Source organism: Alexandromys fortis, unplaced genomic scaffold (assembly GCF_014885135.2).
Source record: "Alexandromys fortis isolate MF-2015 unplaced genomic scaffold, M_Fortis_MF-2015_v1.1 scaffold_56, whole genome shotgun sequence".
NCBI lineage: Eukaryota > Metazoa > Chordata > Mammalia > Rodentia > Cricetidae > Alexandromys > Alexandromys fortis.
The window spans coordinates 9,613,749-9,640,867 of NW_026067935.1; the positions used below are offsets into that span (position 1 = coordinate 9,613,749).

A 27,119-nucleotide genomic window follows, 5' to 3' on the forward strand; every position below is an offset into this window, starting at 1 on the left:
AAATAAATAAATAAATAATAAATAAATAAATAAAGCGTTCAAAACAAAAAAAAAGGAGAGATATTTTAAGTTATGGGAGTCCCAAGCAAAAAATAGTAAAACGTGTCACGGCTGTTGAATTTGCAAACCACATGGCACTGTGACATTACTAAAGAAAAAAGAGAAAAAAAGAAAAAAGAAAACATTTTAACAGTGAGGCCAGGAGGGATCACCTCTACCTACTGCTACAGCAAGCATTCCACATCATGCTGGCAGAACTCTACCAGCCAATGGGGCCGCTTGTCTCAAGGCTCAGTGATCCAATAAGGTTGCCTGTCTCAAGGCTCAGTGATCCAATAAGGTTGCCTGTCTCAAGGCTCAGTGATCCAATGGGGCTGCTTGTCTCAAGGCTCAGTGATCCAATGGAGCTGCGTGTCTGAGGCCACCTGCCAGGAGTGTACATAACTTTGCAAACCTGTCACCTAGCAGTGAAAAGGCCCCCACACCTTCCTTCCTCAGTCGCTCTAAACTGGACACACCGGGCTTCGCTACATAACCTTCTGACCACCAGTCGGGACATTCAAGAAAGAAAAGGGTGACAGCCAGCTCTTACCTGTCTGGGGCAACTGATGTTCCCTACCTGGGTGTGTCTTTAGAGACATTTCTCAAAAGAGCTACAAGTAAAAATGACTTTATCTTACATTTGTATACTATTGTGTTTCCAAAGTCATTCATATATTTTAATTCCATTTGAGCTCCAGAATAACCGTGTGAAGTAGGTAGAGCTGGTATCGAGGCTTCTTTGAAGGAAATGGAGATTTAGTGAGGTTTGGTAATGCAGTCTTTCCTTAAATCCTATGTCACCAGCTACAGTTGCAACTGCGTGGATTTATTCATTTAGCATGTATGGGCTGGGCATGTCATGTTTAGTGGTCAAAGGACAATCTGCAGAAGTCAGTTCTCTTCTTCCACTAAGTGGGTCTCAGGTTCTGATCTCGGGTTGTCTGCCTTGGTAGCAAGCACCTTCACTCCCTGAGCCATCTAGCTGGCCCTATGATCTTGTCCTACAAGTCTGGAAGACTGAATTTATTTATAATTCCAATGCATTTGTTATGTCTTCTATAAATGGGGGAAGAATAAAATGCTGATATGGAATTTTAGGATATATATTTTGAAAAAGAAACCAACAGCATATTGCATTACAATATTTCAAAAGCTGAGTTAGAAACAGGGAAAGACTAGACTACCAGAAAGGGAAAAGTCAAACACTATAAAGAATTTGAAATAGCCTACGTATATCAAGGAACAAGAAGCTGGGACTCCACTTACGTGGCTATGGGAAATCACTGTCCATGCTGGAGAAGACGTTTTAGTACCAGTGTTTTGGGGTCACACTGCTATGAATAAAGTCTTGCCCATGCCCCCAAACTCCTTGGTTCCCTGGCATGGACTGTGGCAAAATGACCTCTGGTTTGTCTTTGGAATCTTAAGAGTTTGGGCAAACATGCTTGTCTCCCATGGACAAAATTCTCACAGCAGATGGCAAATTTATTTGTTAATGTTATAATGGCTCATATAATTAAAAATGTACATAAAAGAATATGTTAAAAGGATGAAAATCAAAAGTATTTTTAATAAATAAGGATTTGCAACATATGAGGGTTAAGATGGTTGAATGCTTCCAGAATGACAAAGAAAGTTAGGTAGGCTGTACAAGTTATAAAAGTCTAAGTTCTTAAAACTTCTAAGGTCAAAGTTCAAACTTCTACTTAAATCACTGGAGTTATTGATCTGTTATTGGTAACAGTTACAAGTACTGGCTTAAGAAAAAAATGTACATCTAATCAAATATTATTTAAAAGTATTTGGATTTGCCAAGCTTTGTCTACATATTACACGGTAGCTAAAAGAAACAAGCTGGTGAAACTGATCCTTTAAGTGTCTTGGAACCATAGTTGGAGGTCTATACTAATGGAGCCAAGAGGGATCAAATAGACAATCTTTTGCCCCTTGTCCTCTGTGGTGGTTTGAATGACAATGGCTACCACAGGCTCATCTATTTGAATGCTTAGTCATCAGGGAGTGACACTACTTGAGAAGGAGCTACTTGCTGGAAGTGTGTCACTGAGGGTGGGCTTTGAGGTTTTAAGGGCCCAAGCCAGGCCTTGTGTTCCTCTCTCTGCCTGCTACCTTGAGATTCAGATGTAGAACTCTCAACTCCTTCTCCAGTACCATGTCTGCTTGTGAACCACCATGTTCTCCATCATGAGGACAATGGACTAAATCTCTGACCCTATAAACAAGCCCCAATTAAATGTTTTCTTTTATAAGCATTGCCATGGTCATGGTGCCTCTTCACAGCAACAGAACTTTGACTGAGACACCCTCTAAAGTCAAGAAGGCCCCAGGAAACTGTGGGACATCTCTTGAAATGTCCAGTGGGAAATCATCTGTTCTCTTGTTCAGCGAGGCCATGGAGACCCAAGTGGCTTCTAACCAGTGTCTAGTCTACACAGACTTCTTCAGTGATTCCAAGCAAAACCATAGTCAAGAGAGGTCTCTGACTTATCCTTACACAGAGGGAACAACTGGAAAGATTCGGAAGACCAGAGGAGCCAGAGGTGAACCCCCAGCCCAAGTGACTTCTGAGAAACAGACCCTCGACTGGCTTTGACAGTAAAACAAGAAAACTATTAATTTGGTTAAATGCATAGTCTTAAACACCTAGCAAGAAAATATAGCCAAAGATTACTGCTATGTTTCTTTAACAGTTTAAGGGATCACATTCCCTAGACAACAAACTGAAACCCAAATGAAATCATTGTATCTCTCTAATGATTTTCTTCTTAACAAAGATGATGCCTAGACAGAAGACTTCAGACCATGGCTCAACTCAACACTCCGGGGTCTGCCCGTGGACAAGAAGGACAGACTATTGTTTTAACTGAAAAATCAAATGATGGCTAAATTTCTTCTCTGTCCCTCTCTAAAAGCCATCTGTGTCACCTCACATTGTTATTCTAGACACTCCAACAACTATCAAAGTACCCACAAGAAATTCTTGGGTTTATCACTCTCAAGTCAAGTTTTTGAGGCTAAGAGAAAAACAAGGAGGACCAATAGATGAATGCTCTTGAAAAATTATCAGGAAATCCTGGTGGACTTTGATATGGACGCCACCTCTCTCTGGCTTCTCCCTGCCCCCAGTTCTAACTCTTGCCTTCACCTCCCCCTCAGCTTTTTCTCTCAGCACCAGTCAGGGATTTCCTTTTTCCCCATACCCAAAGGTTATATAAATAAAACCACCGATGGACTTTGGGTTGTTTTTTTTTTTTTTTTTAATAAGTCCTTGGGAGGAGTACCACGACTACTACACCTGACACCCCATTCATTTGGCAGAAGCCAAATCAGTCATTATCCCAGTTCCAGAAAAGCAGTCGTAGATAAGGCTTCAGAAGGGTGACTGATGGGAACAGGAAGTGAAACTGGCTAGGAGGTTGAAAGTGAAAAGATCCTGAAGGAAAGTAACCAGTTTCCTTCTTGGCTGAAAGTCAGAAATGTTCTCAGGCCTCTTGGCAGCCTCGTCTTTGCCAGAGGCCAGATATACCAAAACTGTTCTGGGGCTCTGATCCTGAACCTGGATCCTAAATATTTTTAGAGTTTCCTCTGCAGAGGGGAGATGGCAGAATAGAAAACATTGATTGTGGTCAAGAGCCTAGAATTTCTGGGCTGGGTGGAGAACTAACATTCTGTTTGGGCTGCATCAATCCTGTGGCCCAGGGACTACCCCTAGAAAGGCTGTGCACCCTTTGCCATAAAGAAACAGGTGGAACAATTAGCTCCTTACTGAGATACTACTCCCAGAATCCTGGCCCTTAGTGCAGAACCTCTCCTGGCCATGACCACACAGCTTCCCTGTCCTTACTGCAGAAACTCTCCTGGCCATGGCCACACAACTTCACTGTCCAAAGCCGCCCCACTGTGGCCTCTTCTTCTACCTCCCCCATCTTGACCAAGTGCCCCTCAACCTCCTTGAATAGGTACATTCGCCTTTTCTTCCTGTGTCAACATCACCACAATAAATCTGCTGCAAAATATGCTCTAGTCAAGAAAGAGTTGTGAGGAACTTTGAAATGGTCAAAAAAGATTACTGGACAATTTGCCTAGGAAACCATTCTTATTTTTATTTTGTGTGAGCCTTTCCTTGTCTCTAAGACATTCATAACTTTGTAAATTGTGACAAAGAGATAGTAATATAACTGGTTGTGTTTTAAAAGCAGAGGGTCTTACACCTTGGGTAGTAACAGACAATGGGTTGCAATGCAGGGTTTAAGCCAACATTCTTAAGAGCTTATACACGTGTTTGAATTTTTCTCATAACATCTTATAATTTTCAGGCTGGGGCATGGCTCAGTCAGTGAAAGGCTTGCTTTGAAAACATAAGGATAAGAATTGAATCCCAGAATCTATGTAAAAAATGCCAGGCATAGTGAACATGCTTGCAATCTCAGCACTGGGAGGGAGGGAGGGAGGGAGGGAGGGAGGGAGGGAAGGAAGGAAGGAAGGAAGGAAGGAAGGAAGGAAGGAAGGAAGGAAGGAAGGACATATCCTGTCTTGTCTGTTATATATCCTGTCTTGTGTGTTACATACTCTGTCTTGGGTGTTACTCACCGTGGCAGCCCCAACGTGCTCTGTGCTCCCTGAGGTCTTGTGTGTTACATACCCTGGCACTCTTTGCCCTCTTGGGATTGTTTCTGCCTCCCTTCCCATTTCAATATAATGCAATAACATACAACCCTCTTTCTACTCTTCCAGGAGTCTATCTTATTTTACTATGGTAAAATAGCTGTGTCTAGGGGCCATAAAATGAAGAGATTTAGCTAGCTCACGATTCTGGAGACTCTGTAAAGTTAATGTTAGATTGTGTTATGGTGATGAAGTATAATAAAAATTGGATCCCCAGTTACTGGGTTCCTCCACTGCCAATGCAATAAGCTAAACCAAACTGACTTAATAAAATAAATCCAGATTTAATAAACAGGGCAACCCAAAGCAGAGCACTCCCGGGCGGCTCTCAGGAAGGCCGGAGACAGAACAGAAGAGCACAGCTGGCAGATTAATGGCCCAGTCTTTTTTGTTTGTTTGTTTTTTGTTTTTGTTTTTTTTTTTTTTTTTTGAGACAGCAATCCTAGCTGTCCCGGAACTAGCTCTTGTAGACCAAGCTAGCCTTGAACTCACAGAGATCCCCCTGTTGTGGGCCTGTCTTAAATAACCAGTATAACCAGTAGGCACAGTCTCGGGCATCTCTGGGGAAAGGGCAGCTAATGGTGGCCTTTCTCAGGGACAGTCTGGAGTGAGGAGTGAGGCAGCTCCGGGGAGCTGCTGTGTGGTCTGGAATGCCCCGCCCCAGGAGATTCCAAACAAAGTGTACAGTGCAAGAAACCACATGGCCAGGAAGGGAGCAAGGAACTGAGCCTGGCTAGGTTCACTGTTTTTATAACAACCAATTTTCAAGAGAGATAAGCCAATCCTATAGTTCCTTCTGAGGAGAAACCTGTGACCTTATTACCTATTATCTACCAGACTCCAGCTTTCAAAGGTTCTATGACCTTTGAAACACCACCCTATTGGATACCAAGCATCCAGCACATGAACCTTTAAGTGGTATGCTCAAAACATAGCAGTGTCAAAGATTTTATTTAGCATAGCCATCAATGGAGAAAACAGTAGGTTTTTTAAATACCCATGTGTATGTATGTGATGTGTGTGTGTGTGTGTGTGTGTGTGTGTGCAGTCAGAGGACAAACTCTGGGAGTCTGTTCTTGCCCTCCACCATGTGAGTCCTGGGAATTGAACTTGGAACATGCCCTTATCTTACTCATCTCCCCAGCCCAATAATGAGAGTTTTGGAAAAATCCTTGAAAACAGAAAGTCGGTAGTAAGGCATAAAAGCAGAACATTATAAGTTATTGCTCTTTTTTTTAAATTATTCACTTTATATTCATTTTTAGATAAGCATTATTTCTTTGGGTGCTGTGTTTATAAATTCTATTTATTTTAGACGGAGTCTTTCTGTACCTCAAGTTGGTTTGGGACTCACTATGTAGCCCAGGCTGGTCCCAAACTCTTGGCAGCCCTCTTATCTCGGTCTCCTAAATGCTGAAATTATAGGTATGATGCACTATGCCCAGATAAATGTCATCCTTAATAAACAAAATCCCATCTTTATTATCTGGCTCAAAAAGAGAAAATTCAGGAACACGCTACAGTATGGATGAGCTTGGAACATGTTATGTTGAATAAAGGGCGCCAGGCACAAAAGAATAAATCGTGTGTTTCCTCTTCTACAAGGTACTTTAGGGGAAGGATTATCCTTTGCCATCAACTTCTGGTACCCGGTCTCCACGTATAAGAACTCTGGACAGGTTAGGGTGTGTGGAATAGAGCTGCTGACATAGGTACCAGAAAGGGGGACCTGAAGTTGGAGTTTGGTTTCCAGTGCCCACACTGCTTGCAGTTCCAACTCCAGAGGATCTGACATCTTCCGCTGGCCTCTGGGTGCACCTGAACTCTTGGGCACATAATTGGACATAGACACATCTACAAGTAACTAAAAACAAGGCAAGATGTGTTGTGGAAGATCACACTAACCAGCCCAACACCGGCTCTGTGCTCAGCAACCATGCAGTCTTCAGAGCGCCTCTAAGAACCCAGATTCTGGCAGAATCTTCAAGAAAACTGCTCTTTTATAAAATTTTACTTCCTTCCCAAGGAAGGAAGCACATGAAAGTGTAACGCTGGAGCCAGACTGTTTGAACTTGAATGCCACCCCACCACCCCATGAATTTACCTCCTTTCAGCATTGGCTCCATATGGAGACTAGGAGCAATCAGAACAGCACCCACCTCCCCGATCTGTAAACTGCTGTGAAGCTCACCACAGACATGGCGGCCATCTGGTTCTCACACGCGTGTGCTGTCAGTGGGGCTCATGGCAGGCTCTGAGAACCTAGGGGGATCCCAGATCTGTCAGGGGTCTGTGAGGTAAGGATATTTTCATAATGAAGACATTCTTTCCCCCTTTTATTCCCGTTCTCCTCAAGTTGTGGAGTGTCCCTGCAGCCGCTATATCCAGCGTATTTTACAACAGATGAAACTGGCAGCCAGTGGGTCCCCATCAGGGAACACCTACTCACAATGCTAACTGCCTTGAAAAAAAAAGCCTGAAAGTTTGGGAAACAGTCATTTTTCGTTAAAGAGAATAACCTTTATGCAAGTAAAAAGTTTATTATTTGTTGTTTTTTAATTAATTAATGTTTTAGAACTTTCTCAGTTTTAAATCCTAATCTACTAAATACAGAATATATAACTCAGATAAAGGAATTCTTTTGGAGTCTTCACTTTTCTAGTCTAAAGACCAAAAGGTCGGAGGGTCACTATTCTATTCTGCTATAGTGTATGTGCCAATCTCTCTAGCACAAGCTGGGAATTCTTGGGACATATTTTTTTTCCCCTTTCTCTCCTTTCTCCTCTACCCTCCTTTTCCTTCTATTCCTTTTTTTTTAAATTCCTCCATATACCAATCTGCAGTAGCCGACCTATCACGACACAGGAGACAAAGAAGGAGCCTACTTGTATTGGCGGCTGCTGTTCACTTGGGACTGTGTGCACTGGGCCCTGTGCTCAGTTTCTCTCCCTGACCTCACCCTCACCTGGCTCCATGGTCATGTTGATTACATGCACAGGAGAAACTCAGGTTTGCTTAACAGTTTACACAAGACATACAGCTGCTAACAGAAGCACTGGGTCCCGCCTCTCAACTGAAGGACTCCAGAAACCAAACTGTCACCCATGTTCATGAGTGGTGAGGCTTAGATGAAGGCCATTAGGCAAAGCCAGTTCCTTACAAAGCATAGTCTTGGCTTTTCAATGATAACGAGGTTCTTCTTCCTTTATCTCCTTTCATTTTGTATGGATGGTGTGCACGTGTGTATGTATGTTGGCATGCATATGGACATATGTGTATGAGCAAGTGGAAGCCAGAAGATGATGCTGGATATCTTTCTCAATCATCACTTCCCACCTTATATTAAATTCTTCTGCTGATGATTCTTTTTAAATTATTTTTAAAAAAATTCAGACAAGGTCTCTCTGTGTAGCCTTGGCTAGCCTGGAACTCACTCTGTAGACCAAGCTGGTCTCAAACTCAGACAGGTCTGCCTGCCTCTGCCTCCTGAGTGCTGGAATTAAAGATGCATGCCACCACACCTGGCTAAGGCAGGATCTTAGTATTCAACCCAGAGCTCATGGCTTCAGGTCATCTAGCTAGTCAGCTTGCCGAGGATCCCCTGCCTCCACTTTCCAAACACTGGGATTGCAGGCATCATGTGGGTGCCGGGGATCAGAACTTTGGCTCTTGTACCTGTGTGGCACTGAACCATACCACCAGCCTTTCCATCCTTACTTCCTAGAACCAGACCACACCTTACCTCCTCCACTGAGCACCTCATCTGAGTATGGCTGCATCTCCAGGGAAAGAACCCCTAGGCTTCCTCTGTTTTCACCCTGCATAGTTGTGATCTGGGCTATGATGCCTGCTGAGGTTGTCAATACGGTGGCCCAAACTTCCCAGAAAGGAGCAGAGCATTGTGCCCTTGTTTAGGTCTCTGACTAACACACCGATTCTGGGCTGACCGCTCCATTCTTGCTTAAGTTGCCTGTAAAGTTCGCACTACTCCCGCCTTCTTGATCATCCACGGTTCCAAATGTACCAATAGAGCGAGTAAGAACCAGACGGTGACTCCAAGAGAGGCCCAGTAATCACCAGGCATTTGCCTCCTCCCAGCACTCTCGACAGTCTTGATAGCGTCAGCCAGGGCACTCATGTGCACCACTGTGGCATCAGAGGAAGAGAGGGAGGCAAGGGCCGGCCCCAGGCTTTTAGAACTTCACTGGATACTGCAACATAAATAAAGTGAGGTCCACAGCGAGCAGGACATAGTGAGTTGAGGGAGAGCAGAGTCAGTACGCCAGCAGATGTCCTGATGGAAAGAAATCAGGAAGGAAACAAAAAAGCCATGCCGCTGTATTCCTTTCCCCAAGAGACGTACTCTGGTCTTGAGGTCTCTGAGAATATTTCACATCATGGCTTCGAAAATTTGCACAAGCAATAGAAAGCAAATGTTCAGTTATTTTTTTCCATAGATGAACAGATGGAAGAGATTCTACTCAAAATGGCAAGAGAAAGGAGACGGGGGTAGGGAGAATGTAGCAAGACAGGAAAATCTGTCTTCGTTTTGGCTCTGGGGCCTGACCAGCTGCACGGTCAGGTGGGCATTTCCCCAGAAGTTGCTCTGCCTGACACAGGGAAGGGAGACTCACTGAGGGCTGGAGGTCACTATGAGAACAGCCATTGGTATGCTGCGATGTCCCTTTGTGGCATGCATACGTACTTAGAGAGTTGGGATACGGGATATCATAGAACGGCTATGTGATTGGTAAAATGCTTCTGCTTACTTCAGCCAGGGGTTATTTTCTCTGGAAGACTTGCAGTCCTGACTCGTGTTTTGCCGGGCTTTATCTCACTAGACTCAATTACCCGCGGTTATCCACGCCTGCAGATAGTCTAATGGATCCCATTAATGGCAGGCCTGCCGGCAGCTAACAATGCAGGCACCGTGCCTGGGGGGAATAAGAAGCCTCAGTAGACTTATTTTGCAAATTGATCCCTCTTTAGTAATAGCAACTGTGACAGTCCCCTTTAGGACTCTAAAATAGAATCTTTCTCAGTCTGGATCCTACAGTGACTTCCCCCAGTTCTAGGTGGAGCTGCTTTCCTGGCTTCCAGCAGCCCTCTCTATTCAGCCCCAGTCTCCTGGGGCTCTGTCCTCTGTCTTTGTTGTCATCTTTCTCCTGTCCCTCCTCGTCAGCCATTTCTTCAGCCCTTTGGCCCAATCAACTCAATCTTGCCTCCTCCAACCTCTCACGGAACGCCTGCTCAGAGCTGTCCTCTCCACCACTCCCCAGGCCAGGGAATGGCTGGAGACAGTCAGTGTCTGTCTGCTAAGGCCCACATTGTTTTCTCCTTCGTATTTTTAAACAATTAAAGCTGCAGTGACTGGGCATTCTCTCGGGGGTGCCCTGCAACACACAATCGGTTTTTGCAAGAAGACAGCTTTTTATCACACTGTCACACGGAGAAAATCTCGGTACTAAAGGAGTCGACACACAAAACCCTAACAGCTGCTAAGACTATATACCACAGCCTGGCGTGGAGCACACACTCACAATCCCACGCTTGGGAGATGGAGGGAGGGGCAGGATTCAGGGTCACCACAGAGACACAGTGATTTTGAAACCAGTTTTCACTACATGAGATTTTTGTCTCAAAGAAACAAAAACGAAAGAAAAAAAGAGGTACCAGCCTTCTCTGCTTGGCAATTGCACATATGACAAAGAATGTAAGAAAATTCTAGCCCGGTAAAACAAATCTACAAATGGAAAGAGAGCTTTGGGTAAGTTTTCATATTACAATGTATGTATGCGTGTGTGCATACGTGTGTGTAGGTGTGCTTGCCTGTGCAAGTATGTGTGGAGGTCAAAGGCTAATATGGGGATGTCCTGAGAGAAGATCTCTCACTGAGCCTGGAGACAGCCACCTCAGGTAGACTGACCAGCCAGCAAGCTCAGGGATCCAGCTGTCACTGCACTAGGGTTACAGATAAATTCTGCATGCCCAGCGTTTTTTTGTTTTGTTTTGTTTTGTTTTTGTGGGTGCTGAGGATCTGAACTCAGGTCCTACTCAATAAACTGTCTCCCCAAATATGCTTACTTTAAAAAACACAACTGAATTTCTTTCTTTAACAAAATCTACAAGTTCAAGACATTAATCCCTCAACCAACTTACTATTTGGGGAAATATGAGAAAATAATTTTCAAAACCAGCAACCATTATGCAAAATAATAGAGTTTTACAAAGTCTCGCCACACTCTGCATGGATTTAATGGGTCTTCAGGTCTTCATTTTCTTGTTTTTAGTGTTTACTTTTTAAGTCAGTTAAGGCTGGCTTACAGTCAGCGGTTTCTTTATGGCATTTTCATCCCCACGTGTCGTTTACTTGGTTCTCCTTGACTCCTGTCCCCCTCTGCCCTCCTCCACCCCCCTTCCGCCTCTCCTCCAAATAGCCCACACTTTCTCACTCATCCCAGGACTCATGTCTAACTCAGTTGTACCATGAGCGAAAGGACAGTAGAAGGCAGTGAGAGACTGTTGGAAAGAGCCACCCACCATAGTAAAATGCTTGAGTTTGCTTTAATCACAATGAAAATCATAAATGGATGAATTCATTCATACGAATTGATGAATTTCATATGAGAACACGAGACAAATGAAAGAAAAACTGTAGTACACACCACACGGAAGGGACTGACCTGCAGCCACATCCCTCAGCCGGGACCTGGCCAGTCAGTGGAAAGAAGCATCCTTTCGAGTACAACGAGCAGCTGAAGCAAAGCCACTTACAGTGGGCATGCCCAGAGACAGCAAGATCATATCAGGTCAGGATGCGGTTTAGGTCAGGGTGATTCATGACCTGTGGGTCACGACCCCTTCTCACAGGGGTCGCATATCTGACATCCTACATGTCAGGCATTTGCATTTCGATTCATGACAGTTATGCAGTAGCGCCGAAATCATTTCATGGTTGGGGGTCACCACGGCATGAGGAACTGTACTGAAGAAGGCTGATAGCCACTGATTTAGGAGGAAGTCCTGGGACCAGCCTGACCTCAGTTTACCTTTTTATTTCCCTGTCTTGCTCGGGCACTTCCACCTGAAACACAGAACAGCTCTACCTCCTCCTCAGCGGCAGCAGCTTCCGTGGAGGTCCTAGCACAGCAGTGAGGAAGGAGTAGCATCGGCCTGGATTTTAACCAGACTGCCCTAGAAATGGTCATTTGCCTGTTTGATGTTGGCCGTTCACAGCCAGGTTCCTACACTGTCGTAATTACGGTCATCTGAACACAAAGTCTTCGTCTCCCATCTTAAAAGGGACACACAGTAAAAGTACAGCCACCAGGAAGTCGACAGCTTTGCTGAGAATGGTCAAACCCCAGGCAGGCCTTTTGCACTCTGCAGCTCCATCTTTCCCACACCGTGTCAGTGTGCCTTACCGCAGAGAAGCAAAACGACGGGCTTAGTTTCAGATGTCCGTCTTATAAAGGACACGCGAATCACGGGCGAGGATCTAAGGCGATGGTCTCTCTAGTTCTAACTCTGTCATGGGTTTTTCATTTTTTGTGGTAGATAAGAACGTAAAAATGTAATTGGTAGTGAAAACGCAACATCCAGAGCAAAGGTCTACAGATGGGTTGCGGGATGGCTCCTCTGACTGCACACAAGTCCACGGAAGGATTCAGACTCTCTGTCTGGGCCAGCACTTGATTGAGTAGTTAACTTGGCTGCATACTGTTTTTAGATACAAGTTCTTTACAATAAAGTGATTTTTTTATTTTGTAAAAGTACCTTAATATAAGTAAGTATTGAGATAAATGAAGAAGGCAGGTGAACCGTTCAAGGTAGTGTGTGTGTGTGTGTGTGTGTGTGTGTGTGTGTGTATCTCATACTAAAATGTAAAAACCAATAGACGCTGAAGTGTCTGTCCTACCGCATACACTGCAGTCCTCTGCCTGATTCTAACCATGGCCTACGCACTGGTCTGCCATGGTGATGCTATGAAGCCACATACACACACATACACATGTATGCACATGCACGCACACACACACACATACACACGAAGATGATTCCCAACAGGGTAGCAAGTATAATCTAAAAGGCTTCCTTAAGAACTCTCCCTGCCGGGCCCTCCATCTGTTGAAGAACCACCAGTACCACACTTCACCAAAAGCACACTTGCCAACAGTGTTCATGGAACTCCAGGCACCAGGTACAAATGATGAACTAAAGGGTTCCGGCTCAGAGCATCCAACCCTCCCTCTCCCTCCACCACCCCTTCTCTCCTTCTCGCCTGACTTAGCCTCTGCTTAATGGCTCATTAATCTCTCTGAGTAGCCAATACCTGGAAGGAAATAAAAAACAATTCAATTAGAGAAGACGCTTCTTCTACTTTACCTCCCCCAGTTCTCTGGAATCCCTTCCATGTTTAGTTTTCTCCTTAAAACGTTACCACTAAATAGGTTATTTCTTTACTCCCTGTCTCCTTCCATTGGAACCAAATAAGCAGGAGGCAAGTCTTTTTGTCTCCTTTGTTCTCTGCCACACATTAGTACCTAAAATAAATACTAGCTCCTCAGTAAATACTTATTGATTAAATAAATAAAACTGAGCGACAACGCCCCTCTGCCTGCCAGTGCTACCTTGGCCCCTTCCCCTTTCCATCATGATTTCTCCCCCATCCCTTCAATCACCTCTTGAGTACAGCACGTTAGCCCTTGATCTTCTTAGAGTTCTTCTTGCTAGCTGCATCTCGGCAAAGTACCAGCATCTGGGCTCCATGATTATCTATGCCATGAAAATCCTCTTTAACCCCACCCTCTTATCTTCCACTGCACCTGCCGTGCCCACCCCCAACCCTTTATTTCTACAATTAAACTTATTTTGCTCTTTGTCCAGCCCAGAGTAAAATAAGATTTGTAACTCATGCTAGATTTAGATCAACAAAAATTTGTGAGTACCACCCAACGCTCAAAATCCACTGTACACAAAAGAAAGATTAAGAATCAGAATCGGATTTGAAAATTGAGCACTACATATATTCTCTGGAATCTCTGGTTGAGTCAGCAGTCTCAGCTGCAAAACAAGAATAGTATTTACTTTGTATTCTAAGGGTTATGTTCCAATGAAATGGTATACATAAGAACTTTGGGGAGGTTTATAAGCGCGTCCTAACTGCTAACCAAATGCTAACACTACACTGTGACAATGCGGCGGCTTTGGGGACTCGTGAGAAGTCCACGCTTCCTAGTATGAATAGACTTCATCGCTTTCCTTCTTCCTTCCCACGTCAGAATTCCGTTTTTGCTCATTCTGGGTCCTTATTTAGGAACAGTGTCTCTCTTCTTTCCTAAAACTAACCCTAAAATTACCCAAACTAATACTTTCCAGCCCTGTCCACATATTCCAATCAGTGACGCTTTCAAAAGTACAGATGAGTAAACCGATTACCTATTTCCAGGCCAACTAAATACGAATCTCCAGGAATGGAAGTATTATGTCAGGACTTTATGTTGTTGTTTTATGAGCCAGGGTCTCAGGCAGCCAAGGCTGACCTCGAACTCACCGTGGTTAAAGGATGGCCTTGAACACCTAATCTACTGCCTCCGCCTCCCAAGTAGGATTACAGCATAGGCCATTACATGTGGCAGCATTTTGTTTTGAAAGTTCTCTGATAGAATGCCAGGACAAGTTATCGGGGTAAAGAGGATCCTTTTAAACAGGGTGCTGGAACAACTGGATACTCAAAAGTGACGCTGAATCCCTTTCTTATATCATATTGAGAAATTAACTAAGCTTTGAGGTAAAACTATAAAATGTCCAAATGGAAACAGAGGAATGGACCTTATTTGTTAGAGAACACAGCCTTTATAACATCAAAGCACACACAAAAAAAGAAAGAAACTGAACTTCATAAAGACGTAGGTTTTGGTACTCAACACGAAGAAAAAGGCAGCCCACAGTCTATGAGAAAATATTTGCCATTTAATTAGCACAGCGCAGCTTGTGTCCAAAGTATAGAAAGGGCTTTCATAAATCGATAATAAAAACACAAATAGCTATTTTTTAGTATATTCAAAGAGTCTGAATAGACATTTCTCTAGAGAAGATACACGCATGGCCAGATTCATCAAAAGATGCTCAGCATTACCAGCCGCCAGGGGGACATCGACAAAGGCACGATGAGATGCCACTTCACACCCACTAAGGTGATGCTCGCGACATGTCGGGTAACGGTTGCAGCTTCCCCGGATGTGGAGAGGTCTGAACTGTGCGTTGCTGATGGGACTGTGCAATGGTGCAGCCAACATAGAGAGCAGCTCAGTGCGTCCTCAGTTGTTCAGCACACAGTTATCATACGACCCGCCATTTCTACCCCAAGAAAATTAAAGGATAGGCAAAAACTTGTACATGAATATAAAAAGAAGTAGAATTCCTAGTAGATAAAAGTAGAAATAAAACAGATGAATGGAAAAAAAGAGATTTAACTATGTAAACTTAAATGTTATTTGGCAATATAAAGAGATGAAGTACCGATACATGTAATGGATGAACTTTGAAAAAAGTGAGTAAAGCTAATTAGAAATGATCATACACTATATGATTTATCTATAAGAAATGCCCAGAAAAAAGACCATTCTATTGGACTTCCATATACCAAGTCCAATAAATTTTTTACACAGTTAAAAACGAAATGTCCAGAATAAGCAAATAAATAGGAAACGGGAGATTGATGGGTGGTTGCCTAGCGCTGAGGGGTGAGGAAGAATGACTGCTAGTGAGCATGTAGGTTCTTCCTTCCTTTTCTTCTCCTTCTTCTTCTTCTCCTTCTTCTCCTTCTCCTCCTTCTCCTTCTCCTTCTCCTCCTTCTTCTTCTTCTTCCTCTTCTTCTTTTTTGATAATGAAAATATTCTAAAATTGACTGTGGTCATGGTGAATATACTAAGACCACCCAATAGTGAAAAAAATAGGAAGGATGGAAAAGAAAAGGGAAGGAGGAAAATTGTGTTGTAAATTCTAATGTTAAAGTTATGTATACTAATTTTCCTTCTAGATTTCTTGGGAATAAAAATCGCATCTTCTAAAACTTTGACTCCTCCATTTCTTTTTCCGGAACCATAACAGACATAGCAGGTGCGTGATATCCTTGGAATGACTTATTTTTTCTTCAACCAGCAGAGTGTTCCTAGGTAATGCTCTTTAATTTTAACAAAAACTCCAAGTATCAGGCTACAGCACCTGGCCGGTCCATTCACCTTGCCTATCTTGGCTCACGTGAGCTCCACGTGTGATCAGTCAGCAGCGCACAAAGAGGAAGGGAAGGGGAAGTAGACAGTGCAAATCAGGCTCCCGCGTTCTGCGTCCAAGTACAGCCGCGGCGTGTACGCCCGCCCTTGGATGTGGCCTCTCGCCCTTAGGAGCCACGCTGATGCCAGTTCCCCAGGACCCAGCTCTGCTCTGACTGACTTTGTTTACTAAATAAATTCATCCCTACTCCTGGAGTAGTTTCAACTTTTAGACAGAAAGACATCTATTGATGATCACTGATACACAGTATTTTATTGTTTGATATTAAACAATTAAGAGTTATTGTTTTACCCCACAAGTACGTTATACATGAAAATAAACATAATCTAGAATGCAGCCACTAGGAGTGGGACGGTGGGGGTTCTCTATCCACCCTGTGCCTTAGAGGGACAATGTTACTTCAATAAATCCATGTGCAAGCTAAATTTCTTTCATGGAAATAAAGCTCTGGCCTGATGAAGTAAGCATAAAGACAGAATCTAATGAACATTTCCCAAAATGACTTTGAATACATAAACATAATTTTTTAGAGGTTAATCATTTGGTCTTCTAGTAGACTTCAACACTTTAATAGATCTTTGGAAATGCTCTCAACAAAGTCTTGAGAGGATAGAAAAAAGAAAAATCTTGTAAAATATTGAGATATTTTAAAATATTGGGAATTTTATCTAAAATAGTATTAAATGGTTCAACTCAGGAAATAAAAACAGCAAAACACAAAACTAGAATCGTCTGGGCAATAGGCGGAGGGCTCCCTCCTGCAACTCCAGGACATTAAAACACACAGAGAAAACAAAATGAGGATATTCAATATTAATTTGAGAAAGAAAATTAAGTATTTCAGTTTTGGGTATGATAATTTTAAACTGAAAGTATGTTCACTTAGAAGATTAAGAATAAAACTCCCCCCAAAGAATCCAGGGAAGAATGGCCTGAAAGCTACCATGAGTGCTACAGTTTAGAACTGTGCTCTAGGAGAACTCAAAACCAGGCACTGGCTACGAAAAGTAAGACGTGGTTGAGTGACAAGAAATAATGGGCCTAGAGCTCTCTCTCTCTGTCTCGGTCTCTCTCTCTCTCCACAAAGAAACACCAAAGGCATGTTTCAGAGTAGTTGACCAGTTGTTCAAAGCTGGGAAATATAGCTAGATCATGCCGGCTCAGGGTCCAGCTTGGGCAGAACAGGACAGTGCAGCAGCTTTCCTCAGATCAAACACAAGCACTGGAAAACAACCACGGACGCTTCTTGTCAGAACTATAAACAAATTCTCAAACCAACTCTACACACAGGCGACACCAGAACTTTCCCCAATTTCCAACACATAGCAGAGCAAACTTTCCAATTGGAAGTTCATCCTAGAAAAATATTCAGGCGCGCTTCTACACAACACAATCTCGGAACACAGGAAGAAATAATTTCATTAGCAATCTTAAAAAAAATAATTATCCTTCAATTTAAGGATAATGCTGGTTCAGCCTTCGGTGCAGATGTTTAGATATTAAAATGCTATTTTTAAAAGAGCCACAAATATGTATGAATATACCCCAACCGCTCTCATCATAAAGGCTTTTGAAAATGGTTGAAGAAGCATTTATCTTCCCATATTGCAAACACAAAATATTGACTGTTACACAATTATGAGACAAAGGCAAGGTTGAAGGGTTAGCCATGGTAGGAGGACAGCACAGGAGACAAGTGCAGGGCAAGCGAGAGCCTGCTGCGGCTTGCTGGCCCCGCTTTCTGCAGCTCCTTCCTGGTCCTCCCCGAGGCTCCCCCAACACATCCACATCCTCTCAAAGGAACTGACTCTCCCTTTAAGACGAACCAAGCAAGCATCCAAAGGCAACGTGCAGAACCGTAATCAAAAAATGTCCACGTCTAGCCGGCAGACAAGCAAGCAAAGAAAACCCAGCTGTCAGTCCCTGAGTCGCGCCGGGGTTGGGGGGTTTTGGGTTTCCTCCGGCCTTTTCCTGTCTCTCCCACCTCGTTTCTCTCTCAGTAATAACAGTTTTCTAATAAGCGTAAAGCACAGATAAATTCTCCATCTGTCCTTGTGCGACACACGCTGCTGAAAGAGGAAAAGAGTGCAATACTCACAACAATGAAGAATTCCTACACATGCCGTTCCGTTTTCTCGCTCTAAAAAGATGGAAGGTTGATCTCCAGAGCCTTGCAGAATTAGAAAAATAAGGGGGCGGGAGATCGACCCACACAATCCTCCGGCCCACCGCAGAGGAGCTCAGGCTTGCTGACGTCACACATTCATGAATGGATGTAAATTGGGCTGGTTTAGGATCCCCGCACAGACTTAGTGGTGGTGTGTGCTGTGAAGGAAAAGGTGGGGGGGAGGAAGGGGGAGGGCCCAGAGCACACACAGCCAATAGGCTTCGGGCAGGTATGGCCAGCCCTCTTTCAGAAAGAATCTGGTCACAGAATAAACAGAGCCCGCCAATCAGACATCTGTCACAGCCTTAAACCAAACCAGCAGAGCTGCGGCGGCAGCGGGAGCAGTGTGGGAGTGGGGGTGGGGGTGGGACAGAAGAGGAGGAGAGAAGAGGAGAGGAGAGGATGGGGGGAAGAGAGGGAGGAGAGAGACTGTGATTATCATAAAAGCATTGGTCTTGCTATTGAATAAAGGAGTCAAAAGGGAATTCTGGAAGGCTCACTGCCTTAAAGTTAAATCACTAGAGCTTTCTACTCACTGGGGATATTAGAGCTATTTCCTTTAACCCCTTTCTTGATGTTCAATAACATGCTTAATGTGAGAAAAATAAATCAAAATCAGAGAATTAGTTCCTAAGATTAGAGACAGGTCACCATGTATACACCCATAACACAATTCGGCACACTAAAATAATAGGGCAAGGGTACATGCAATTAAAACTGAATTGCTTTTTATAACAATATGTTCCTGACCTTTGTGGTGTGTCAAAAGTGGGAGGAGAAGGGTGACTTACAGTTAGATTTAAATGAAGTACATTATTCCCTCATTAATTTTATTCAATATCTGACACTCAATTAAGGCAAGGTTCTAGCTGGGCGGTGGTGGCGCAGGCCTTTAATCCCAGCACTTGGGAGGCAGAGGAGGTGGATCTCTGTGAGTTCGAAGCCAGCTTGGTCTACAAGAGCTAGTTCCAGGACAAGCTCCAAAGCTACAGAGAAACCCTGTCTCGAACCCTCCTCCCCCCCAAACAAAACAAAACAAATAAGACAAACAAAAGACAAGGCTCTAAAAGGCTCTTAATGAATCTTGGAGCAAAATCTGACTTCAATGTGGACTCTTAGCAGCAAAGACATCTTGCTCACTCACCAAATGGGCTCATGACATTTATTTACTCTGAATTTTTTAACATTATACCAAAGTGGAGACTAACGTAACAGACTATCCCTTCTCCCTAACACTTTGCTTTACAATTATCAATACTTTGCAAATACTGACCATCACTTTTTGTATTTGGAAATGATCCCAAATCCTTGAGCCCACACGGTCTCAGTTGCGAGAAGTCTAGTGGCTGGGAGCCTTCGCACAGATTCATTCTAGTGCTCCACAAGATGCGTGTAGAACAAAGAGAGGGGAAGTGCTTGTTACAAGACTTTTCCACTATTGCTTTATACAAGGACTAGAATATCAGGGGCAAAGAGGGTCACCCGATCTCTAGAAAAAGTCTGTAGAAGATCACTGTGGAAAAGATGGACCAAAGAAGCGTATCTATCCATGTAGGGTAGGAGTGCTCCCGGCTGGTATAGTACAGAAATGTTGCTAGCAGACCCTGAGGGTACCACAAAGACTATGCCAAATATCCATGTCAACCTTGAGAATGATTAAATGAGAATAAGATGAAAAATATGCATACTTATTTGTTTTAATAGTAATCAAGACCAACAAGAATACAATCAAACTCCCAGACTTATAAAAAACAAACCAGCCGGGTGGTGGTGGTGCACACCTTTAATCCCAGCACTTGGGAGGCAGAGGCAGGCAGATCTCTGTGAGTTCAAGACCAGCCTGGTCTACAAGAGCTAGTTCCAGGACAGACCCCAAAACCACGGAGAAACCCTGTCTCGAAAAACCAAAAAAAAAAAAATTTTTCCTTTTAAAATCATACAGGCTAACTAACAGAGGGAATCAACAGACCACATGGGCTTACTATGGATGGTGCCAATAAGATCCGCAACTCGTGTATCAAGCTACATATGTTAAAAGTTTTCAGGGGTTTGCATGTAAATCATATCCACACGAAGAAAGCCATTTTAAAAGCCAGTTGGCTTTGCTCTGGAAGTTGCCACAATTATAGCAAGAGTCAGTTAGTAGCAGCACATTGAACAAGTCCTCCAGTGGTAGCGAGCGTCTCTGCAGCAGTTCAACAGTACAGAGCCTAAACATGCCCCTAAGAACAGCCCACCCAAGACTGCTGGCTTAATACATCACCTGGTGAAGTAAAACTGATGGGTGTATGGCCTTGTCACTTCAGCCTGGTGGATTCTCTCTGGGTTAGCATGCTTCGCGGTACCACTGAACCATCAACTGAACCAACAGGGTCCTCTAGGTCAAGTCTCACGGGAGGCCACTAGGAAGGTGCCTATCCAAACTGTAGAAGGTGTAGACATCATTCTCAGAAGTGATCATTGCATGTGGGGAAAGAAGAAGGGAAGACAAACATATGAAGGTGTGCACCCTAAGAGGGCGCCACCCAAGAGAACCCTGCTGAGGTGACATGAGTGCACAGACATGGTCATCACAAGTGATACGTGCCCTTGAACTCACAAAGATCCACCTGCCTCTGCCTCCTGAGTGCTGGGATTAAAGGCATATGCCACCACTGCCCAGCCTGAGGAACCAAATTTTTAAATTTTCGTTAAGTTTTAGAAATAATCACATGTGGCTAATGGCTAACATCCAGTATAGTTACCTCAATAAACCCTTTGTTGAATTCTATCATCTTGAATAGTTTTTAATGTCAGCAACATGGACAAATGGGGGAGCTATACAGCAAATTAACCCCTTCAGGTATCAGTAATGACTAGGAGATGATTCTGGTCTTCTTACTTAAGAACAGTTTCATAATTCATTAGCAGATAAAAGTCTGCCAGACAGTGGTGGCACACACCTTTAATCCCAGCACATGGAGGCAGAGGCAGGCGGAGCTCTGTGACTTTGAGGCCAGCCTGTTTTTCACAGTGAGTTCCAGGACAGGAACCTAAGTTACACAGGAAACCATGTCTTGAGAAACCAAAAAAAAAAAAAAAAAAAAAGGCAAAAACAAACAAACAAACAAATAAACAAAAAAGCCCAAACCTAAATATAGGAATCATGGTACATTTTTTCTTGCTATAGAAATATAACCTGTTTTAATTTTTGTTTTTTGTGAAAATGTATATTTAAAAAAAGAAAATGGCTTGTTATAAAACTATAAACTGAGGCAGGTCTTAAGGACCAAGACTCAGCAGTTACTTTTGATCAAACATAGTAGAAAAAAAGATACAGTTAGCACAAGTTCTGATGATGCAGACTTGGATTTCCGCCCCAGGTACCAGTGTGCAGGGGTCAAAACTGGCGAAGCTCTGTGCTGCCTGTCAATCACGGGAGCCTAGACTGTCTGAGCTTCAGTTTTCTCCTTCGTAAACAGGCCTATAGAGGCTACATTATGCACTGTGCAGATGTTAGATAAAGTAGCGCACAGTCATCAGATTATGGAAGGCAGCACGCTGTATCTGTAGTTGGTGCGTTATTAGTCAAACACTGTGGACTCCCTCACCCCTTTACAACAGAAATTTCAACAACTACTCAGATGCAAGACTCAAAATTATGGAAATAATACACTATTTTTATTATAATAAAACTCTAACAGATACATTCAGGAAATCATATAATTGATCAGTAACATTTTTTTCCCCAAAGGAAAGGTCAACCAAGTAACCTTTCTTTAGGAGACTGGCAGAATCATCTGAGGTTCTGAACCAGTGCGGACAGTGCTTCAGGTAGGCAGGCCGGCTAATAAAGAACCCTTAGAAAGCAGCTAAAATTTTCACATTAGGATGCAGCTTGTACAAAACGGTATTATCTAGTATGGAAAACACTCTCCTAGTTGAGAATACGGGTCTGAACTCTCTACTCTCATGTCTGTGTGTTAACCCTAACCTCTCTGTACCCTTCCCATAGCGAATGCACCATTAATCAACACAGGAATTTAGTGTTCAAAGACCTTAGCAAGCTATTCAATTATGTTTGCTTACTTCCCATTAAACGGAGAAAATGATTTTAAAAAATAAGGAAAATACTCTTCTACAAATCACTAAGTTGTACTTGTGTTAAGGGAGAGTCCCACAGCTACACAGGCTCCAGGGGTCGCCAGCCTGGATCAGCTTGGCAAGATCACGGCCACTCAGTCCCTTAGTCTCATTTGTATTTAAAAGATTATTATAAGGAATACCAAATGCTTCTGCATTGTCCAGCATCGTGCATGGTGTCTCCCAGAAAAAGAGCTCAGGCAGGGGGTTTGCACTAGAGCTTCATACCAGGGAGAGGTTTTCTATTCTTAGAAAATTAGACACCCACATTACAGGTAACTGCACTATAATCCAGTGAATTACCACCTTTGTCCCTGTTGCTGTGGTCACAGTCTGTTTATGTCTAATATACATGCTTTTATAATTAACGCTTTGCTTGTTCGTCCTTGTTTTGAATTGACTTCCCTCCTAACCTCAGTGTGTATGTGTGATGATAAGCCCTTAAAATCACTATGAATAAAAATTTTAGAATTAAATACATATGTATGAACATAAAAAGATAAAAATCTCATGTAGGTAAATTCTATTATCATCTTTATGATAAAAGGAACCCCTTAAACGCATGCATAGTTTGGCAAACTTAAAAGAGTACCATTAGTTAACTGAATCTGAGCTCTGAAATATTTTTTCAAAGGATAATAAAACATCAAATCAGCTGTAGAGGAGCAATTTTTGTAATGCTATATGCTATCTAGACAAACTGTAACAACATGATGAAGTTTTAATGTATCCTCTCTGCCAAAGGAGTGCTTATTAGTGAAGGATATAAGAATTCTCCTGACTGATACTGCAAACACACTGGAGCAAATTGTTTCTCAATTGATCAAATATTTAGCAACCTCAAAATACACCATCCATAATGATGATGATCCATTGTGGTGAGGTGCCATAACCAAACTTTCAGGGGTCTAAAAATACTGTCTGGAATGCTGGAAACATTTTACATACTAGAAGAACAAAGTGAGACTGTTACTCTGTGCCTTGCATCATCCAGGTCAGGCCATTGTCGAGGGTGGTGGCACAGTGTGAAGACGGGGTTAGTGACAGAGAAAGCTAGAAGAAACTTCCTGAAGAGTGGTACAAACCCCAGAACTGGGAGGGTTGGCGCACACTCAGCCTTTGGGAAGTGGAGCGGGAAGTCATAAGATCAAGACAGGGAAACCTAGGAACAAGGAGGCATTTTCATTCTGCCTTCAAAGTAGAGACAAGACAGAAGGCAGAGACAGGAGGGAGCAGGCATCTGCCTTTTCCTTTAGGTAGGCCCCTTACACCCCCACTTTGAGGGAACAGTCTCTCTAAGGGTTTGAAGAGTGAGCAGTGGCTCAAGTCAGGCCACTTCATGCCCTGGGTCATGGTTAGTGAAAAAGGACAGACACATGGCAAAGTCAGCCAATGGAAATGATCAGACTCAGTCCTAGGATGTTCGCTGAAACTATTGAGAAGTAAACCAATTTTTTTTTAAAAAAAAAAAATTAGGATACTAATTATAAGGAAAGCATGAGCAGAGAGCTGTGCGCATTTCTTTAATGGACAAGACTACAGTACAACTCTCTGCTTTCTTTATAACTAGTATCCTAACATACACGTCTGAAGCTGTACCCGCTCACCCTACAAGCCAATCAGTCTCTCCCTCCCCGCTTCATTTTCTTTTTAAAGCTTAAACCAATTTGATACGGGTTTCCATCGGCTGTAGCCAAGGGAGACCTCGGCGTGAAGTTACTGACATCGTAAGCATCCCCCCCACACTCCACAAGGCCAACTACAACCCGACCCCTGTGCCAGTCTCTAACACTAGTAACCTCTAGACTTGTATCGATTAACCTTCAAGACCTGTCTTCCAACTTCGACATTTTTCATTTTTTTACATTTTATTTTTGTCTTTAACATCTTCAATGCTCAGTATTCTCCACTTAAGAGAGGGATCTATCATTGCTTAATTTCCTTTTCCTTTTTCTCTTTCTTTCAAACACAGTCTTCTATGCTGCCGAAGATGACCTCAAACTCTCTGAGCCAGGTGCCTCAGTCTCCCACTACCAACGTCTGCAAGTGCCACCAAGTATTGCCTTGATGTTGTGACGTTAGCTGTACATGGACACACACTGCTAAAATTCGCCTCTATAACTCCATACTGCATACATTTCTCATCCTTGGCTCTTCTTGTGAGACCAACAGATTATACCTGTGAGTCTCTGTCTATTCAAACAGACTGTAAAATCCTGTCTTTTCTATGATCCCCTTCCTGACATCGACTTTAAAGCTGGTTTTCAATACTTTGTCTGAATGTCCATTTTAATCGATTCTTCTATGACTAGTCCAAATATACCGGAAGAAAAATATTAGAATCGCTCAAGAAATTATTCAAGAGTAGAGACTCTCCCCAAAGAATTTTGTGTTGTGTGCAAAAGATGTTTTTCTCACTTACCAGTGATTTATCTGTGTCCCTAGCTCTTCCTCTGGTGGCTAGGACTATTATGGAGTGCAATGACAACAGATGACGGAGTTTCACCAAGATTTCAAGCATTGTGCTAAACTGCTCCTAGCGAGCGTCAGCTGTCAGCTTGTCACAGCCTTGTCAACTCTGGGGATCTCAACTGAGGGATCCTCCAGATTAGATTGGCCTATGGCATGTCTGCCAAAGACTGTTTTGACAGATGATTGACGTGGCAGGCCACAGTCCACTATAGGCGATACCATCCCTAAGCAGGTGGGGCTGGGCTGTATAGGAAAGTTAGCTGAGCATGGGGCTGAGAGCAAGCCACAGAATGAGGCAGTAAACACCATTCCTCCATGGACCTTGCCCTGAGTTCCTGCCCTCAATTCCCTCAATGATGGATTCTGCTTTAAAATATTGGCTGAAATAAACCCTTTCCTCCCCAGGTTGTTTTTGGTAAGAAAGCATTATCTAAGCAACAGAAAGCAGACTAGAAAAGCCCCAGTAAATATTCCATTCGGTTCCTACGATGATTTAAGGTAAGAATTTGAATCTTGTTTTAAGGTGAGGGAAGTGAAGTATATGAAGCAGATGGGAGACTCAATGTGCTAGAATGTATCTCATGAGGCAGTCCACCCAGGATTACTCGGTCAGATCACACGCTCTAGCCAGCTTCACACAAAGGAAAAGAGGCACCCAAAACACTAGCTTTAAAAGAATCATACACTATGTTTATTTGTTTTGAAGAAACAAAGTTGTTATTATATGGGAAAATGATAATATCTCTCTCTTTTTTCTTGATTTTTCAAGACAGGGTTTCTCTACGTAATAGCCATGGCTGTCCTGGAATTTGCTTTGTAGCTCAGGCTGGCCTCAAACCCACAGAGATCCACCTGCCTCTGCCTCTGCTTCTGCCTCCCTAGTGTTGGGATTAAAGGCATGTGCCACCACAATCCTGCTAAGGGAAATGATAATCTTTTTTAATTCTTTCATTCTCTCTCTCTCTCATCCATCTAGATAGATAGATAGATAGATAGATAGATAGATAGATAGATAGATAGATAGATGAGAGGGAGAGATATGTGTATTACACTTAGCTTCATTTAAAGGCGTTTTCAGTGCTTGGTACTACAAAGGTCCTAGTCCACAGTGATCTCACAGATGTAAGGAGAAGGGCCTCATACACGATGTGGATGAACAAGCCGAAGACAAATGTACAGCACCGCAAGGCGACAGTCCGGTGGGTACTTTCGAGAGACCATCTTTCCTATATCCTCAGTCACAGCTATGAAAACAGCCAGCATTTCCATATGCGTGTTTGTATACATGTGAATATGTACTTGTAGAAGCCGTCAGTTGTCTTTCTCAGTTACTCGTCACCCTATTACTTGAGACAAGGTCTTACACTGACCCTAGAACTTAGATTCTACTAAACTGATGCCAGAAAGCCCTTGGGAGCTGCTTCTCTCTGCTGCCCACCTACTCCCTCTCCGCTGACTCTATAGTGCTAGAGTATAGAGACATGCCGCCATGCCTGGAGATACACACACACACACACACACACACACACACACACACACACGCAGACTCACAGACACAGACACACACATACAATGCTAGGGTATAAAATACCATGCCTGGAGATACACACACACACACATGCAGACTCACAGACACAGACACACACATACAATGCTAGGGTATAAAATACCATGCCTGGAGATACACACACACACACACACACACACACACACACGCAGATTCACAGACATAGACACACACATACAATGATACGGGATAGAGACATGCCGCCATGCCTGGAGATACACACACACACACACACACACACACACACACACACACACTGCTAGGGTTATAGAGACATGCCACCATGCTTGAAGATACACACACACATAAACACACATACACACACAGACACACACACACACTGCTAGGGTTATGCCACAATGCCTGGAGACACACACAGACACAGACACCTGGCTACTGAAGCTCCAAACTGAACATCCCCATGCCTGAACGGCAAGCACTCGAGTGGTTCAGCCATCTCCCGGCCCTCATGATTGAATGGCAGGCCCTTCACTGACTCAGCCGTCTCCCCAGCCCCCAGAATGTCCTAAAGTGTTAACATACACCTGCTGTGTGACGGGACCATTCTCCTCCTAGTCATTTACACACATAAATACCTGAGCACAGAATATCATTCGGAAATTTGATTTACTCTTGGAGTATACTCTTTGCGTGGACTGGGGAGTTCCTTGAAATCATTGCTATTAAGCTGACCACCTTGCCTATTAAATTGAGCACATTACAGATTCAGGTCAAGCGTCTACTTGGGCTGGAGTTTTCAGAATCAGCTGA

The 27,119-nt window shown here is 43.3% G+C and overlaps 1 protein-coding gene across 3 annotated transcripts in view; it reads right to left on the minus strand.

The window, feature by feature from the left end:
- Map3k13 (mitogen-activated protein kinase kinase kinase 13) overlaps nucleotides 1-27,119 on the minus strand; it is a 119,227-nt gene that overhangs the window by 74,138 nt on the left and 17,970 nt on the right. The window contains exon 1 of one of the 3 annotated variants that reach the window (XM_050146264.1): nucleotides 20,451-20,608. The exons of 1 other annotated variant lie outside the window; for it this stretch is intronic. The gene's annotated coding sequence lies outside the window, so the exon portion shown is untranslated. Of the gene's footprint in view, nucleotides 1-18,118; nucleotides 18,347-20,450; nucleotides 20,609-27,119 lie in introns of those variants that run through there. One more of the 3 variants, XM_050146261.1, reaches the window with a different exon arrangement.